General features: G+C 40.6%; 1 long non-coding RNA gene across 1 annotated transcript in view; it reads left to right on the top strand.

Moving 5' to 3' along the window:
• LOC144382096 (uncharacterized) overlaps positions 1-19,711 on the top strand; it is a 55,784-nt gene that overhangs the window by 23,659 nt on the left and 12,414 nt on the right. The window lies entirely within an intron of this gene.

Here is a 19,711-nt window from a genome sequence, read left to right as displayed (position 1 = left end):
TGTCTCTAGCTTTTCTACTGAGTGCCTGGCAGTAGGGAAAAAAAAAAAATTAAAAACTTAGTCCTAAAAGTCATGTAACTTAATCTTAAAGAGCATTTGCTTTTTGACTTCACGTTTTAACTTCTTGATGAAAGAATGTAAGGCAAACACTCTACATGAAAATATTCCAGTGAAAGCGTGCTATCTTATTAATTATTCAAGTAATTTAACATAGCTTGCCTGGTGAGACCCAGTCTGGGTGGAGGATCCGTGAATCTCAGATGTGCGAAAGAGTACTCATAGAAAGTGCATGGGCTCGGGGCACCTGGGTGGCTCAGTTGGTTAGGCGTCTGACTTCGGCTCAGGTCATGATCCTGGGGTCCTGGGATCGAGTCCTACATCGGGCTCCCTGCTCAGTGGGGAGTCTGCTTCTCCCTCTCCCTCTGCCTCTCCCCCTGCTTGTGCTCGCTCTCTCTCTCTCTCTCAAATACATAAATAAATAGAATCTTTAAAAAAAGGAAAAGAAAGAAAGTGCATGGGCTCTGCAGTTAATCGAACTGGGTTTGAACATCAGCTCTCTCATTTCCCACCCTATGACTTTAAACAAGTCTTTCCACCTCACAGAGCCATGATTTCATCTATTAGACTAACACCTATCTCAGATGGTTGCCATGGGGACTTATTATAACAACATATTTAATGCTAAGCCGAATGGCTGTTCTTTGGGAAGTAATAATGCAACAATAATAAACAATAATAATAAACACTCTGCTAAGCATTCTATCTAAATTAACTCAATCCTCTCAACAACCTCCTGAGGGAGATACAGTTGTCCCTTCAATAATGCAGGTTTAGGGGTGCTGACCCCTGGTAGAGTCAAAAATCCATGCATAACTTTTGACTCCCCCCCAAACTTAATAGCCCCTTATTGATCAGGGCCCTTATGGACAACATAAACAGTTGAGTAACACATATTTTGTATGTTGTATGTATTAGATACTGTAGTCATCCAATAACGTAAGGGAGAGAAAAAATATTATTGAGAAAAATCGTAAGGAAGAGAAAATACACAGCAGTGCTGTACTGTATTAATGAAAAACAAAACTGTGTAAGGGGATCTGTGTAGTTCAGACCCATGTTGTTCCAGGGTCAGCCATACTACCATTATGCCATTTTACAGAAGGGGAAAGTGAACCACAGAAAAGTGAATTTCGTTATTGAAGATCATAAAGACATGAACTGCATAAAGCAGATTCAAATCCGGAATCCATGCATTAAACCATAATGCCTCTGGATGCATTCCCTTCTCTCCTTAAAGATTACGAAGAGGGTTAGCTGGCAATCTCAAAAGTACTGTCATCTTGAGGGTTAGTAATTGAGTTGGAAGCCAGGACCTTTCAACCTAAGTCTCCAATTCCTTTCTTGTATATTTCCCTAAGAAACAAAACAAAGATAAACAAAAGACATAATAAAGCATTGGATAAGGGTGGATGGTGGGTTTCGAATAAGAAACTAGAATGTTGCACTACTGCCTTATGATAATGAGGAGCCCAGGTAGAGCAACTAATTAGTTGGTAATGACCTGTTCTGAAATAGCCATGTCAGGTCCTTACCCTGCTTAAGAGTCAGATCCATGAGGCTCTGGAAAGATTCTAAGGAGGAAACCATCACTGCGGCTAGCACTCGGGTCCACCTTCTCCTCTTCTCATGCTAACATCTTACTTAGCGGCATCCAGCCCCCACAACACCGTAAAGAAGGCAAAGCTGGATTTTGGTTCTGTGTCCCTCTCTTTCTCCCTAGTGTTTCTTCCTCCTACTCACCAACCCCCTCCCGTCCACCCTCTGTGGGTGAAGCAACAAATACCTCAAGTAAAATGACTGTCAAGAGAGTTGACATGCTCTAGCTGGTAATGGAGCCCCCAGAAGTCACCTGGTGGAAACAGCAGCCCACCTTCTCACCCACAAGACAGCCCATTTCCTTCAGGAGTATCTGTAGACCCATCATAGCCTTCTAAGTCTCCTACCCTTCTGGGGTCATGAACACACTCAGCAAGCCATGCATCATGCTTCCATATCTAAATCCACAGGTATTTTCCCACACCCACCCAAACAGCTACCCTGGCCTTGCAGTTCAAGGCCAACAGCCATGAGGATAGAGCCAGCTGTAATTGAGGAGATGGGAGGTGTGGATTTGTTATCTGGGCCCCACCTGCTTCTGACCCGAGGCAAGAGGAGCCCTGGAAACCATTCCAACTCTAATAAGGGAAGAGGCACTGTAGGTCAGGGAGACGTAATGGAAAGAGACTCCCTTTCCTTAACTGATTGAATCAGTGATGGGGCTACGAGGTGTTAGGAGAGCGATTACTTTCGATCACAGGGAAAACTTCAGTAGCATGACGATGACAATTATAGTTCACATTGTTGGAGCACTTACCATGCCAGGCATTCTTCAAAACTCCTTCATGGAGTACCTCGTTTAATATCCTGACTACAGTCCTTTGAGGTTGGCACTGTCACCCCCATTGTAGAGATGAGAACACAGGTAGAGAACGGTTAAGCAATCCTTCTCAACTCATGGCAAGTGAGGAAGACGGGATAGAAACCCAGCAGGCAACCATCAGAGCCCTTGTTCCCAACTCCTTCTCCATGACTAACCAAAGCTGGGACTGGCAAGCTTTGCCTGGGATGACCCAGGTAGTAACTGTTTTAGGCTATGCATTCGGCCCTAATGAACTCAAAGCCGCCATCGACTAATTTAAACCAGGGGGCTTTGCAGCATTTCAATAAAACTTTATTTATGAACAAGGAAATTTGAATTTCATACCATTCCCCGTGTCATGAAATATTCTTCTTTTGACTTTTTCCCCCAACCGATTTAATAGGTATAAACCATTCTTGGCTCACAGGCCCTATGAAAACAAGCAGCAGGCCACATTTGGCCCACAGGCCTTGGTTTACAGATCCCTGATCAAAAAGATTGAAAGAAAATTAAAACAAAGACAATTGGAGAGAAATGTGAATCATGTTCTTTTTTTTTCCCTGCCATTTTCACCTTGTATTTATTTCCACCTGAAGGTTATTTCCATCATCCCTTTTCCTATCATTTGAACCCACGCAGTCCAACTGCGGAATCGGTTGGTATCTCCACGTTAATAAGCCGCGTGGCCCTTGAGCAGTTAACGTGACTCTTATGTCACGGCTTCCTTGTTTTACTAACAGTAGTTGTGTCACGGGTTTGGTAGTTGTAGGTATTCAATTACATCATGCATGCTAAGCAACCATCCAGGTCCTCAGCACATTGTAAACTCTCAATAAATAAATGTTAATTCTTACGACTACTAGAATCATTATCATTACCACTACTATTATCAACACCATCATCACCCCAGCTGAGAAAATGAACGTAGCACCTCTCCCGCAGTTCACCTCTGCAACTCTCTGTTGACTGATGTTCTACCTTGGAGGTGAGTTAAAAAAAAGTCCTGTAGGGGTGCCTGAGTTGTGATCCCAGAGTCTTGGGATGGAGCCAAGAATCCAGTCTGGGCTCCCTCCTCAGCGGGGAGCCTGCTTCTCCTTCTCCCTCTGCCCCTACCCCCTACTTGTGCTCTCTCATGCATGCTTTCTCTCTCAAATAAATAAATAAAATCTTAAAAAAAAAAAAAAAAGAAAGTCCTCTAAATATCCTCCCCATTCTCCTCACAGTATCACACCCCAAACCAAGCCCCTACAGGAAAAAAAAAAAAATACGCTTCTGTATTGCTCCATATTCTCAACATTCTAGGGGGAGAAAAAAAAATCTCATCTACACGGAATTCTAGCTGTTTGTCTTGGGCTCACTCCCCGGCAGTATCCAGCCACTTTCTAATCTGTACTAATTACCAACCTTTCACTTGCCTTTGACTCTTTGGTGCTTGTTTGCAATGCTCCTGGGTCACGAGAAGAACGAGGAGATACAAAACCTTCATAATGAACCTCTGTGAGTTAGAACAAGCATAATTTTTTTCTTATTTAAGCAGGCCATATGTGTGCAGAAGGCTACTCCGGGATGGTAGGGAAGGCAACTCGTTGACTGAAGCATGTTGCTTCAACCTCCGAGAACAGCTATCAGCACTGTGAGCCTCATTCTCTGATACTTATTGAATATTCGCTGTGTCTCCCGCCCTGTGAAGCTCTCGAATCATTTCTGTGATAGCGACAGGTGAAATGCACAACTAGGATGCTAATGAAGACATGGAAGTTACCACTCTCGATGTGTGGGCCAAGGAACACTGTGACTCCGCTGTGAGTCCCGTTGCCTCATTATCTCACACTCCCTGCTTTCCTCTCAAAAGACTTGTGGGCAGGTAGCGCCAGTAAAGTTCATCATTTATCGGCTGGCAAATCAGCTGAGCATGACTTGGTTATCTGATTCTCTATTTCAGAGGACTGATGGGTTATGTTCTCAGAAGGGCATGACAATCATCAGGAAAAAGAGCCAGCTCTGGTTCCCAGAAAATGCCTTACTCGTCATTTTGAGGTTTCCATATCACTGGAGCCAAATGTTAGCACCGGTGGGCTTGAAGAGCAAGAAGAATCCTGGCCGTTTTTTGAGAAAGAAATAGGCTCTTTGGAACTTTTAAAGTGCATTGGTGTGAAATCACATAATCATAGCCAAGATAATTTTAGCAGTTGGAAGTGTGTGCGGCAAGGGCAGAGTCTCCAGCGGGCATAGCAGACAGACGCCCGGCTTCCTTCGTAGGGCTGGCCCCATCTCTTCCAAAGGCTTTGCTACATTTTGTTTAGTCGTTAGTTGGGTGAGAGCTTCTCCTGCTTCCCAAACCAGCTAGCAGTCTATGTGGACCAACTCTGTTGATTCAAAGTTTTATTTTATTTCTTTCTGGAACCACAAAACTACTCAATGTATTGAAAACCTGATGGTGAACCTATTGGCCCAACTAGTTTCTTGATTTGGTTGTAAATTCAAGAACTCTAAGCAGTGAATAGAGAGATCATTGGGCACAAGAATTCTGCCTCTTCTTTTTCCCAGGAAATCAATCTCAGACGAAAATGTGAAGTAGGCAGTTTACCTCCATGCACGGTCACCTCTGAGCCCACCTCCTCACTGCTACTTCCTTGCAAGTACCTCCCTGGGGCCCAATCCCTCTTAGTTAACACCAAGAAGGTGATGCTGGAGTATTTACTCTCACTTCCAGTATGATGTGATATTTTATTTTTTAAAAATTACAATAATGCTAACGTAAAGCAATAAATATCCCATAGCAGCATCTCCCACATTTATAATAAGACAGTGGGGATAAAGCTTCCTAGTAGAACCCTTCCAGGGACCTCTCCTCTCATACCAACAGACAAACAGCCCATCTTACTTCCTCCACCAACATGTATATGGCCATTTTGCTGTAAGTTCACAATCTGTTACCCAATTTGGGGGGCATAATAAGAGAGATTAACACCTGTTGTGAACAAAAGTTTATAAAATCTTTTTTTTTTAAGATTTTATTTATTTATTTGAGAGAAAGCATGAGCTGTGGGGAGGGGAAGAGGGAGAGGGAGAAGCAGGCTCCCTGTTGAGCAGGGAGCCCCATGTGGGGCTCGATCCCAGGACCCTGAGATCATGATCTGAGCCGAAGGCAGACACTTCACTGACTGAGCCACCCAGGTGCCCCAAGTTTATAAAATCTCACCAGGAATTAACAGATAGTAGTAGTAATGCAACTCCCCATTCCTTGTCAGAAGATACAGGGGATCTTTGACAACATCTCCTCTCTCTCTCTCCACCCTTCACCTCTCCACACACGTGCAGAGACTTGATGAAAGAGTAATGGGGGTAGAGAATCCTGGTGTAGAAAGGCAGCAAATGCATCTTTGTTCAGAAACGTCCTTGTCTCTTACTTCATTATCAAGAACGCTACCTAAAGAGTAGCTGACATATAGTAGTCACTCAATTACTATTTCTTAAATGACCAAAAATGTGACTAATTGATCAAGTTTTTGGAAGCAATATGAATACACACTTTTTTTTTTTTTTTTAATTCTGGGGGCCTTGTGAGTTAAAACCTAAAGAAATTCTTACTCAAAAAGTTTAGTATCAGGAGCCAATAAATGGTTCTCCTGTACATTGCTTCGAGTGCTTATATCCATTCTTATTTTCCTATCTGAAAAAAAAATGAAGTATAACTAGCCAAAAGAAATGAAAACTTATACCCACACAAAAACTTGTGCACAAATGTTTATAGTGGCTTTATTTGTAGTCACCAAAAACTAGGAACCATCTAAAGGTCCTTCATATGCAGAATGATACCTACACTGACTGTGGTACATCCATGCAGTGAACATTACGGATAGAAAGGAGTACGCTACTAATACACGCAACAACACACATGAACTCAAGAGCATTACACTAAGTCAGGAAGAAGCCAGAGTTAAAAGGCTGCATATTATGATTCAATTTATATGACATTTTTGTCGAGACAAAACTACAGAAACCATCATTGTCAGTGGTTGGGGAGGAGGGATTGACTGAAAAGTGGTAGAGGGCATCAGTGGGCACGATGGACTTGCTTTACATCTGATTGTGATGGTGGTTAGTCAACTGAACACACTTGTGAAACCTCATGCAGAGGTGAGCCCTAAAGAGGAGGAATCATACTATATATAAATTACACCTTAACTTATAAAAATGAAAGTAAAGTATAACAATGCTCCACAGCTCAGTAAGATGGACAGATTTTTGCAGGTATTCAATTTTGGTCCTGCTAAAATGTACCCCATCCCCTTTTTTGAGCTTTAAATTTGGAACCAACAAAGGCAGCATCTGTTTTGGGAGAGGAATACTCTGGAGATTTGGTTACCCTTGAAGGGATTTTATGTTTGGAGGCATTATTGAGGGGACCAAGGATGTAATATTGTAAGGACTATGGATCTCCTAATATTCTGATCCACCATGATTGTACTTTTTACCTGGCTAGAGTGTAGTAAGGATAAATTAGTTAATGGGTACAAAGGATTTTGAAGATGAAAAGCACCTGATGAGTTCTAGAAGCACCACTGTTAATGCTGAGACGGGACTGGAGGCAAAAGCATTTTCAAAGGCAGAACCTGGGCAAGTTTTTCTATCACTTTGTGTCAATTTTCTAACCGGCTCTCACACAGCAATTACACAGCTTCGTACCTTTGTGCTGAAGCGTAGACCACTCGAAAGAAGAAAGGCTCTGTACAAATGCTACAGAAACAATAGTGAGCTTGGTCAACCAGACAAGTCAAAGCCTAGAGCAAAGGTGAGAAAGTAAATACCTTAGAAGTAAATAGAGCAAAACATATTATGAATTGCAGAACATCCCACCTTATTGAACAGATGCATGTTCCAAAGTCCAATGCATACAGAGAATTATTCTACTAAAAGTTTATTATGGAGAAATAAAGAATCTCTTTATAAGTAATCCGATTTGAAAGAATGTTATGGTGAAGTTCAGAATTTTATAGATTAAATTTCTTACAAAAGGCCAAGGTCTTCATTGGACAGGTCTGCCACCTGAAGATTGATGCGTCCAGATTCAGCATTCATATCTTTTCCCTCAAACACAGTGAGCACAGTGAACACAGCTAAGTGTCTCATCTGCAGATGATCCCAACCCTCACACCACAATTTTTCTCCCAAATGGTTGCACTTATTGTCTTAATTTTTCTCTCTTTTTATTTCCCCTGCCTCTTCTCTGATTGAAGTACAAAGTAATAGCAAAGACCTGGCCAAAAGCCAATGAGTCTGAGGGAGAAGGAGGAGAAAAGAGAGGTTTGGTGAAGCATCCTGTGAGATAGATATCCTGGCCTTAAGTCATTAGACTTTCCACCATAAAAGCACAACAAATGAGCCTGCAGGTATTCCTGCTTAACTGAAAGAGCAGAACAAAGGAACAGCCCTCATTTTTTTACCTAAATGTTGAATAAAATCATTGGAAGGATGGGTGTCTACACAATTCTGATGGACAACATGGCAGAGTGAAAAATTTTATGGGTCCATGTATTATGAAATCTGAATTCTGCCATTAAATAGCTGGTGGACATTGTGCAAGGCTTTTGGTCTCTCTGGACCTCAATTTCTTCATCTGTGAAATTAGAGTATTTCATGAGATAACCTCTAGGATCCCTTTTCAGTTCTAAAGTCCAGATTCTGTTTGTTCCCCTTTAAGGTAAAATAGCTATTTGTGAACCTAGAAATAACTCCAAGATTTGTCTTTCTTCATTCCCCAATTTTTGAAACAAGCTAACAGGAAACAGCACCATTATTGATACTGCAATTGTTAGTTCCTTTATTTTTATATAGAATGGGAATCTCATATTGAGCCTTAACTACACCCACCATTCAAAGACATGCCTGGGTGCACTTACAGAACGAATAGCATCAAAAAACAAACAAACAAACAAACAAAAAAAAAACAAAACCGTTATTTGCATGCAGGCCAAGGAGACTCCTGTTAGAAGATTATTCCATATAGTCAGGAATTGTGCAAAGTAGACCCAATTAGAAAGTGTTACATTTAGAAGAGCAAGTGATTCTGACAGCCTGATGTCTGACACTTGGATCTGTCTACCAGACGAGCCCCCATGAGACTCTTAGTCAAGCTACCCAATGTAATGCCTAAAGAGAAGAGTGACATTCTTTAGCATTATGTAGCATAAGCTCCTTGAGAACACCAAAAGATCTGTAGAGAAGGAGAAATGGCAGTATTTCCTGGCTGAACTGACTGCCTGGAAGCCACAACCATGTAGCCAACTGTCACAGTAGGACCCATCCCAGCAATGCACAACGGGAGTGGCGGGGACGCCAGCAGTCAGGGGTTTCCAGTCAGGAACGAGCTGAAGGTGGATCAATGTTACTGGTTCCCCATCCCAAGGGAAGGCATACAGATGGGGGTTTTTTGGGTTTTTTTGCGGGAGGGGGAGGATTGGTGAGTAGGTATGAAATGTCCCTGCCAACATCCAGTTAAAGGGTGTGGGAGGGATGGGAAGTAATTGGTCCAGAGGGCTAAAAAGGAAACAGGAGTGTGACCCAATAAAATTCAGGTTGTAGCTGTGTCTTTAATTCGCCAGGTTGCCATAATACTATTATTTTCACAGAGGAGATCATAAGAGAGGAGCTACCATTATTAATCCAATTCACCATGTAAGTATTGGAGAGGAGATATACTTCATGTAAGTAAATACTGAAAGAAAATCACAGAATTCCTTCTCTGCTCTCAGTTGAATGCTAGGGGTTTCCTGATGTCTATTGGGAACTGGGAGACCCTCCTGAGCCTCACCTTTCCCTTCCCCCAATTTTTCATTCCCTAATTTGGCTTCTGTCTGTCTGTATCATCCAATGTTACAATACTACCTTGAAAAGTTTTTTTTTGTGAAAAGAGCCATCCCATTCAATTAGAGGTTTAGAGGATTGAGGATTTTGATAAACTTAGTCCCTATCTTCAAAAATATTTTAAGTCAGGGGCACCTGGTGGCTAAGTCGTTTAAGCACCGACTCTTGGTTTTGGCTCAGGTCATGGTCTTAGGGTCCTGAGATGGAGCCCGAATCAGGCTCTGCACTCAAGGTGGAATCTGCTTGAGATTCTCTCTCTCCCTCTGCCCCTTCCCTCATATGCTCTCTCTCTCTCTTTCTCAAATAAATAAATAAATCTTAAAAAAAAAATCTCTCTCCCTCTGCCCTCCTCCCACCCCACCCTCGAGCTCACTCTGGCTCTCTCTCTCTCTCTTTCTCCTTCTCTCTGAAAAAATAATTAAATCTTTAAAAATATAATTTAAGTCAATTTTATACTTCAGGGGATCTTACCAAGAAGAAATTTGATGCCTGCAAAATATAATTGCAGACCTACGCATTATAACAGAGCAAAGATTCATAGAAAAGATACCGAGCTTGTTTACAAGAAAAATCAAATCATGAAATTAGGATTAGCTTCCACACAGTTGGCATTATGTTGTTTTAGAACTATAATTTCTCTCTCCCCTCCTCCCTTACCCCTCTGTCTCCACTCCTCTCTTTCCTTATCTCTAGGAAAACCTTTCCATAATATCATCTGACATAAGGCTCTAGGTCTTATCCACACTAGTGATGACTCCCATAGATTCTGAGGCATTTAAGTGATCCAGATATAACTGGCATCCTTCCATTCCGGTCAACAGGCTGCTGGAACTCGGGAGCTGGGGTGAAAGTGCAGGTCAGATGTTCTTGCCCCTGTGTGATCCCCCAGCCAGGTCACTCATCCCTTCCTTCATTCATTTCATTTTTATTTTTTCCATTCAATCTTTGTTTCAACAAATGGTTTTGAGTCCAACTATTCATGAGATGAAATGCAAGGCACCTTGTGATTTACTCGTGACTTTTATCATGTTCTACTTTATTATCTTAGCTGTCCTTTATTAAGGCATTACTATGTGCCAGGAACTAGACTGGGCACTTCATAGGCATCCATTCGTTTAATCTTGAAAGCAAATCTGTGAAGCCTGGGTACCTTCCATATTTGATAGATAAGGAAAGAGGCTCAGAGGATTCAGTGGCACCATGGGTAGATAGAAGAGATTTGTCTTCCTGATTCCAATGGCTGTTATTTTTCTAGAACATAAACTAAGTAACTAAGTAACTAAGTAACATAAACTAAGTAACATAAACTAAGCTACTCTGATGGAAGTGGAGTTCAGGGATTCAGAGACCCCTCAGCTCATATCCCCCACTCCAATCTGAAAACCACTGCCCTCCATAACCCCTTTAACCTTAACTGCATAATTTAAAATCTTCAGGGTTCCCCAATCTGAAGATCTTCAGGGTTCCCCAATCTGAAAACCACTGCCTTCCATAACCCCTTTAACCTTAACTGCATAATTTAAAATCTCCTCAAAGATGAGATTAGTAGCTTATTAATTGTATTAATTTCCATAGCATCATTCTCTGGGCCATGAACGTGGAGGGTGCTCAGTAGAGGGGGGCTGAATTCTTCAACTCTCCACTGTACAGAACGTTGTGCCAGAGAATGACTATCATCCTTTATGAATTTCCACAGCCATTGGGTTTGATCACTGCTATCCATGAAAATGAGCAAATTCACTTGAAGGTAAGACTTTGGGACATAGTTTCTAGGAACAGGACTTCATAGCATCAGAAATTTCCAGAAAGTGGGTCTCTTTGGGGTTTTTTGTGTGTGTGATATCCCTAAGTAGAGTTTACAAAGAACTAGAGTAGAAATATCTAATTTCAATGGCTGTTTTTGCAAAGTATCAGGTAGACCAGTAGAGCTCATGACTACCTCTTCAGGAAGAGCAAACTGGCATTAGGAAACCAGTCATCAGGATAGAGAGATATGAAAAATTTTACTTTGGTGGCTTCTGGAGATTGGGAGAATGGTCTGAATAAGGCAAGCTGTGTAGGGCAGACATCTAGCTTCGCCCAGGGCATAATCCAACTGTTGGCATGCAGAATGGCAGGTAAACAATTTCAGAGAGAAATGTTGCCCAGCTGCATTCCAAGGAGCCCTGGTGTCCCAAGATGGTAAGAGGCCTAAACACAAAAAAGATTCTATGGACGAATGGTTTGGGGAAATATTACCACCTCCATCTGCTCTTAGACACTCTTGATGCATTTGAAAAACTAAAAGTCTCCAGAAGACTTGCTCACGTTTACCAAACTTACTTAGCCTTAGAAACATTTTTCAAGGACTACCAATTACCATCTTGCAGAATACTAGCTTTCATTATACTCATTTTTGCTACTTGTATGTAACAGAATGCAATTCTTCAGTTATTGCTACCCGTAGACATTGGTCTTGATCTAGGAAAGCAGAAATAGCTGCAGGCCTGCTTGAAGTTTGATGATAGACCAGAGGAGACTAAGACAGGGGTTGCTAAACTAGGGCCAGAGGGCCAAACCCCCGCTGTCTCATGTCATTATAAATAAAGTTTTATTGGAAGTCGGCCACAGCCTTTCATTTGCAAATGGTCTACAATGACCTCAGCTACAATGGCAGAGTTGAGTCATTGTGACAGCAATCATGTGGGCTACAAAGCCTAAAACCTTCTAGCCCTTTGCAGAAAATGTTTGCCTTTCCCTGGTCAAGAACATCTCATTTCTACTTAAACCATCTTTCACAAAAACTTGAATTTTGAAAACAATTACATCAACATTTCTACCTTTAATTTCTCTCTTAACTCCAAACTCCTGTGCATATTTATTTCCTGGGGTGCCTTGCCATATTTCCAATGTGAGAAACAATTCCCAAGAACTATGGAAATAATCCTGGTTTGTACAGCCCATGAGTTCAGCCTGAATGAATGAACCGATTCTTAATTGTTTTTTTTCTCCTTTCCTATTTCTACTTTTGTTCAGCTCTTTCTTCCCTTCAGTGACACTTCCTACTCTTACCTTCCAAGGCTTTCCAGCTCAAAGAAATATTCTAAAGGACCCTAGCAATTGCCACTAGTTCTGACTCAAACAACACCTTCACAGTACCCTCCACAAACATGACATACAAAGTGCAGTCTCTCACTCCACGTGGAGGGTGGCATGTTTGTGTCACCACCCAATTCGGGCTCTATTTGCCAAGCTCAGTCGACCCTCTATTTAAATGTGCTAACTGTGACAACACTTTAGCAATGTAAATAAAAGTTGAATCCCAATGCAATTTGTCAATGAAATCCCTTGGGAGCATCTTTCTGCAGAAGAAAGTCCCAGAGCTGTTCCTTTAAGGAAACATGTGGATTGTGCTCTTTGCTTCTTCCAATATTCAAAATTAAGCCCCTCCAAATGGCTTACACACTGAAGTTTATAACCTCAGCCTACACAAGTCCAGTGCAAAAAGATCTACAGCCTGCAGGCAGAGCGAGGAAGCTCTTTAAAGATGAATCATTTTCATAAATGAGTGCAGAGGGAGGTCAGGCCAGGGGACAAGGAAGGTTCCATGTGTGCCTGAGATAAGGCCCCATCCATCCTCCTCTTGCTGTCGGGTCTTGATGGGTGAACATTGCCTTGAGCTCCCATAAAACATGTTGTTTGCAGAAAACTTGCAGGTGGTTCATAAAAAAGTCCAAACTGTTACCATGAAATTTATCTCCCACTGCGGGATCTGTTTATAATAGAAACGAAGGATCTCAAATAGAAATTAAGTATCTCAGACTGACTTATATTGGCTGGGAGGATTGAAAAATTCAACCTGCTTCCCAATCGTTGCACTAAAAACGTCAAAGTATTTGTATTGATGACATCTTGACAAGATACAAGTATGTTCAAAAGAAAAATAATGTGCATTGTGGGCACAACCCTTTATCCCTAGGGTAAGAATAAGCTAGGTGAGATTTTATTGGGAGAATTTAATCAGACGACTGAACTCTTCATCACATTTTATTTCTGAAGAGTGTCAAGGATCTGTTATTTACAATTTTCCCATCTGTATGGTCAAAGTGAAAAGAGCATCTCAATTTTTTTTTCAGTTGTTAGGAGATGTTTATTATCTTGAAGCCAAAAAGAGATTGGGGGCAATAGTAATATTGGCCATAATTTGAGTTATCTCCATACAGAAATTGAAGAGAAATTCTGGGACAATTCATGCAGACAATTCAGACCCTAAAACCTCTGGTACTTGAAACAAAGAGATAAGTGAGGGAGGAGTGCTAAATTTTGTTTGTGTTTGTAATTGACTCCATTTATCACATCACATATACCTGCATGGTGGTTTCAAGTTGCTAGAAATAGTTGTCGTCATAAATTTTGAATTGATGAACTTAGCATATCTACATGGCAGAATGAATAGAATGCTGAGGATAGTTTACAGAATCCAAGGATGTCAGAGCTGGATGGGATCTTGGTGCTTATGCAGCCCAGGATTTCAACCTCTGAGCACAGACATGGAAAGTAAATGTCTGCAAAAATAAGGCTTGCATGTTCCCTCTACCTTGTCGGTAGCTGTGGTCCAGGTCCTCAGCCCACCACCCGCACACCCAAACCTCTCCTCATTCCTTCACCTAGGGTCCTCAGGTGAAGTGGGCTGAGCAGCGCCATACCTAGTGCCACACCTTTATTTGACATATGTGTGTCATGAGACCAGCTTTTATCTATATCAAGAAACCAGCAATGTTCCTCCAACACCTTCTCAGTGCTGTTGTGTCTCACTTCTTTTTTTTTTTTTTGAAGATTTTATTTATTTATTTGACAGACAGAGAGACAGTGAGAGAGGGAACACAAGCAGGGGGAGGGGCAGAGGGAGAGGGAGAAGCAGGCTGCCCCCTCAGCAAGGAGCCCAGTGCAGGGCTCGATCCCAGGACCCTGGAATCACGTGTTGTGTCTCGCTTCTACCTGCCTCCAACCCCACACTCTGGCCATCCTAGCCACACTGAATCACTGTAGCCCGAGAGGTCCTGTGCTCTCTACCCAGATACTCCACACTCCTCCTAATTTCATGCAAAATTAGCATTTTGTCCATGCCCCGTTTTATCACTCACTGTCAAGAAAACATGTCTAAGGGCTTAATAGTTCTAGGACTTAAGGTTTCCCTCTTTGTAATAGTAACACGTTGAAAGGGGATAGATGATTCTGATAATTCTGATCAAATGTGTTACCCCAAAAGAATGGATTTATAATTACGGAGTTTCAGGCCTTGTGGTAACCAGAAGAGGAACATATTTGGAAATAAGGGGTCTTCTCAGGACTTTAAGTGACCACTTATATATATTTTTATAATTTCAAATGTTTAAAATGTTAAGTTGCAGGAATCTACCAAGTCATGTCCTCAATGGCCTTTAATTTGTATTCTCCAAAGCAGATAACTTGGGGATGAATAATATGCTGGAAGGCAGTATTGTCTGCATTGTTGAATGATTGATATTTGTGATTTTAAAATTGTCAAATAGATATGACTTCATCAGCCTGCTAGTCTTATTGCTTCAAGCAGGATTCTATTTCAGATGACACAAATGAGTTACTTTCCTAATCCTAAAGACCTCAATGAAAACATTTCTCCTCAATTTCTCTCTTATTTTAGTGTTCAATAGCACACACTATCATGGAACTCTTTCCAACCTAAACCCCTCCCATGAGAAAGAATGAGACAAGATTGAGACTCATTCATTTCCTGAACAAATATACTTTGAGTTCATCCAACATGCAAATAAAGTGTTTCATGTAGTCTAAAATCAAGCAAGAAAAAAGAAGAAAACTTAAATATTTTTGTCAGTTGTGCTATATAATAATAACAAATAATAAGTTAGAACTTATATAATGCTTACTAACATAACAAAAAGTACTATGTTAAGGATTTAATTAAAAAGAATTTACTCCTACAGCAAAACTATGGAGTGCTATTGCTTCCATTTTACAGAAGAGAAAATTGAGGCTTAGGTGAAGTTATTTGCTCAAGGTCATCTAGCTAGGAAGTGGCAGAGCTGGGAGTTTATCAAATGAAATTTCAAGCTTTCTAAAATATTTTCAGTATTTCCCACTTCCATGATCTCAAGGAACCCACTAATAATTTTTATCTAGAAGAAAAATAAACCTACTCTACATTTCAATGTGCCACACAAATATCTCCATTTGTTTTCAAGCTGTCTTGGTCTTAGCTCAACTTCTGAAATGGTAGTTCTCAAAGGATAAGTTTATGAAGGACACTAAACTGGACTATAATACTGCTATACTAATCATCTTGATGTTTTGCCAATTGAGGCTTAGTGTTGAATTGCTAATATAGTAATCTGCATTGATCCAAAAGAAAACCATCAAAAAAAGAAAAAAAAAAACAAAAACAAAACAAAACACAGGACCCTATTCTCCCATGCCCAACCCAAAGGAACATAGTTGTATTTCTTCCCACCGGACAGGCACCAGATAAACATTCCTGAATTTTTTGGTCTTTTAGAATGGTTTTGATAAAATTGACTTAAGTGAGTCATTGCCCTAATTTACTCACCCATTCTCCAAGTTTTTATTGAACACCTATGATAAAGCACAAAACACATCAGGAAATAGAAAGATGAGCCTAATGCCAACCCTGTCCTCAAACTGTCTTATAGTCAATGAGGGAGGTAAGATAGGAACATCAATAAAAATAATAAAAGTGGGAGAGGCCACAAGAAAATAAACTCCCAGTTTGGAGGTGATCAAATTAGGCTTTGTGGTAATGAGGCCTTTGAGTCAGAATTTGAAGGGAGGGAGAAATAAATACACATTATATCAAAGTTTAGCAAAGCAAAAAGACTGTTTGATATATAAGAACAAAAAACTTTTTTTTTTTAACAAAAAATGTAGGCTTCCTTATATCTTGTGGCAGCCATACAGGGGCGCCTGGGAGGGTCAGTTGATTAAGCATCTGACTCTTGATCTCAGCTCAGGTCTTGATCTCAAGGTCATGAGTTCAGGCCCTACATTGGGCTCTGGGCTTGGCAAGGAGCCTATTTAAAAAAAAGGAGAGAGAGATCTTCTGACAGTCATACAAAGGAGTTTGAATTTTAAACTCTTGGAAGGAGGAATTCATTAAGGATTTTTTGAACAGGGCAGGGGTAGACATTAAAGTTTTGCTTTAGTACTACTGGTCCATCTTACGCCAGCCATCAACACTTCCCGAGACAAAGAATATACTCAGTATGTGTTTGATGATTTGTTGGGTCAGCACAGGGAATTGGGAAGAGAGACTATCAGAGCAGTCAAGGGATATTTTTTTAGAGCCCAAACTAGGAAAGTGGAAATGCAGAGGGAAGAACAGATGAGAAAGATCTTATAGAAATACAGTTGACATAATTAGATACCAGATATCAGGCGATGGAGAAAGATAAGAAAGAATCCAATATGAGTCCTCCATTACAGATAGGAGAGTTGTAACATTACCCAATAGCACATCATATTAGAAATATGATTTCTAGCTGTCCAAAGCTTGTCAGTTTTGTAAATATTGGTCTGAACCTTCTTAGTCCACAGTTTGTACAGATTCCATCTGCAATAAAACATCATATGATCCAATAAGACAATAGAGGCAAAGGTGGCCGGATGTGTATTGCCAAGGATATATGCAGATCAATATTAAAACTCTGCAGTGAGAAAGGACAATATTTGGGGAATGAGGAAGAGAAACACTTGCAAAACAATTGGTTCGTTATTCAAAAGAATTATTTTGCTCTAGCAAGTTGCAATCATTCTCTTGGAGAAAGCCAACCAAAAAAAAGGAAAAAAGATAGAAACAATGAAGAAGATTACATAATTGGATTTCATTCTAGGTTGAGTCATATTTTTGAGGAGAAACATGGGAAATATAGTTTCAAATCAAGCTAATCCAGCCAAGACAGAATAATGGCAACCAAATTTCCCTCCTGGCTGAAACAACCAAAAACAAACAAAAAATGGATAAAAAACATATGTAAGAATGGTCTATAAGATCATGTATATCAGACAGTGAAGAGCAGTCATCCTCGAAAGATGAGAGGCAAACAGGATGAGCTCTCCAGGAGTCCCTGCTTTCTGCCATGAGAGTTTCCAGACCACTGTGCAGGGAGGGGCAACTCAGGTGGAGCTTGGCGTACTCCATGAGTTATGGAGATGGAAGTGCAGCTCTGGGAAAAGCAAGGTGGTCCTGTTCTAAGGACACAGTATCAAAGAAGAGAGAGCTGCTGAGAAAGAGACATTTGCAGGGGATCCCCTCTGGTACTGAACTGAGTATTGATCATCTCCTGCATGTGATGAAGCAACCCAATGCAGGGAAAGAACCATCTAAAAGAATTTAGAAGAGGTAACAGAGCCTGGCACTCTAATAGTGTTGGAGATTGTTCCCATGAGCCGGACTGGAAAGCTTAAAGATTCACAGGGCATTGGGTAGAGTAATAAATGGGTCTCTCCTCAGTAGTGGGGTATAATTATTTCTAGAATGAGCACTGCTCCAATCCACCTAACAAATCTTAACAGCAACCGCCAGAGAATCAAACTGTTCCTAAGTAACTTGACTGCAACCTAGAACAAAGTTAAAGAATGCTTATAGAAATAAAAGAAATTGGGCGCCTGGGTGGCTCAGTTGGTTAAGCGACTGCCTTCGGCTCAGGTCATGATTCTGGAGTCCCGGGATCGAGTCCCGCATCGGGCTCCCTGCTCGGCAGGGAGTCTGCTTCTCCCTCTGACCCTCCTCCCTCTCATGCTCTCTGTCTCTCATTCTCTCTCTCAAATAAATAAATAAAATCTTTAAAAAAAAAAAAAAAGAAAGAAAAGAAATATCCAGCACCCAACAATATAAATTTCACAATGTCTGGCATCTAATCAAAAAGCACCAGGCAAGCAAAGGAGACAGAAAATATGATCCATGCTGAAGGGAAAAGTCCATCAATCAAAACACACCCAGAACAGACACAGATGTTAGAATTAACAGACAAGGACATTAAAACCATTATAATAAATACATTCCATTTGTTCAAAAGTTAAGTAGAAAGATGGAAAATATTAAAAAGACCAGGATCCAAGTTCTAGAGATGAAAACATCAATGTGTGAAATGGAAAACTCACTGGATGGGATTAATGACCAATAAGATGTTCTAGGAGAAAAATTAATAAACTCAAAGACATATAATAAAAACTATTCAAAATGAAACACAGAGAAAAGAGAATTTAAAAACAAAAAGAAGAGCATATCACTGAGCTATGGGAAAATTTCAATCAACCAGATACATGTGTCATTGGAGTCTCCAAAAGAGAGGAGGGGGGAAGAAAATTATCTGGAAAAAAAAAATTAATGGCTGAAATTACTGAAAATTTCACAAAAACTGTAAACCCTTAGATCCAGGAAGTTCAACAAATCCCAAGCACCAGACACATGAAGAAAATCAGACCAAGGCACATTATAAGCAAATTGTTCAAAACCAGTAATACAGAGAAAATCTTAAAAGCAGTCAGAGGAAAAGTTACATCTCATACCTCAATATATTAAGAATGATCAAAGATGAAGATGACAGCAGATTTCTGTCCAGAAACAATCCAGTGAAGAGAAAAAGATCAACTTTTTAAAGAAAAAGAGAGAAATCCATATGAAGACAGCCACGCATTAATAACATTTATTCAGCAAAGAAAACAAAAACAACAACAACAAAAAAAAAAACCCCTAAATCCTTTAATTACAAAAGGATGGTGTTGGATGGTGAACAGACTAGAAATCCCTTAGACTCCTCAGCTGCATAACAAAAGGTTTGAATAAATAATCTCTACTTTTTCATTCAGTTCTAACTTTGACTTTGCTTATTTCTTTGACTTCCACACACTTCCACACACCCCTATTAAAATCATAATAACCTCTACTACTTGGCATGATCTATACAGAATAAAAAGTACCAGATTCCCAGATTTGGAAATATCTAAAAATTTACTTTAAATATTTTTTGGATCTAGACACCTCTAAGTAAATAATGACGAACAAAACAAAGCCACACAGTGAGTACTGTTAAAAGACCTAACTATGCCTGGGAAGGTAAAACTACACAGAGGTGACCCATGAGCTGTGTTAAGGTTGAGGAGATCCCTCCACACTGGCAAGGGTGCTGACAGGGATGAAGTCCAGTATGTGCAAAGGCACAGGAGTGACAGAGAATATTCTTGTCACTAAAGTGAGCGCAAATGTCAAGAGTCCCGTACATCTTGCCGACTGGCATCCAAGGAAGCTTGACTTCCTAACAGCGACACCTGTTTAGTCATGAAGGAGTTTCCATGTCATGTAAAGAGGCTGGTTTCCAATCTGCGAGTAGTAAG

The sequence above is a fragment of the Halichoerus grypus genome, chromosome 6, assembly GCF_964656455.1.
Source record: "Halichoerus grypus chromosome 6, mHalGry1.hap1.1, whole genome shotgun sequence".
Taxonomy (NCBI): Eukaryota; Metazoa; Chordata; class Mammalia; order Carnivora; family Phocidae; genus Halichoerus; species Halichoerus grypus.
The sequence above is the reverse complement of the archived record's forward strand: the minus strand, read 5'-3'. Positions and strand labels throughout refer to the sequence as shown.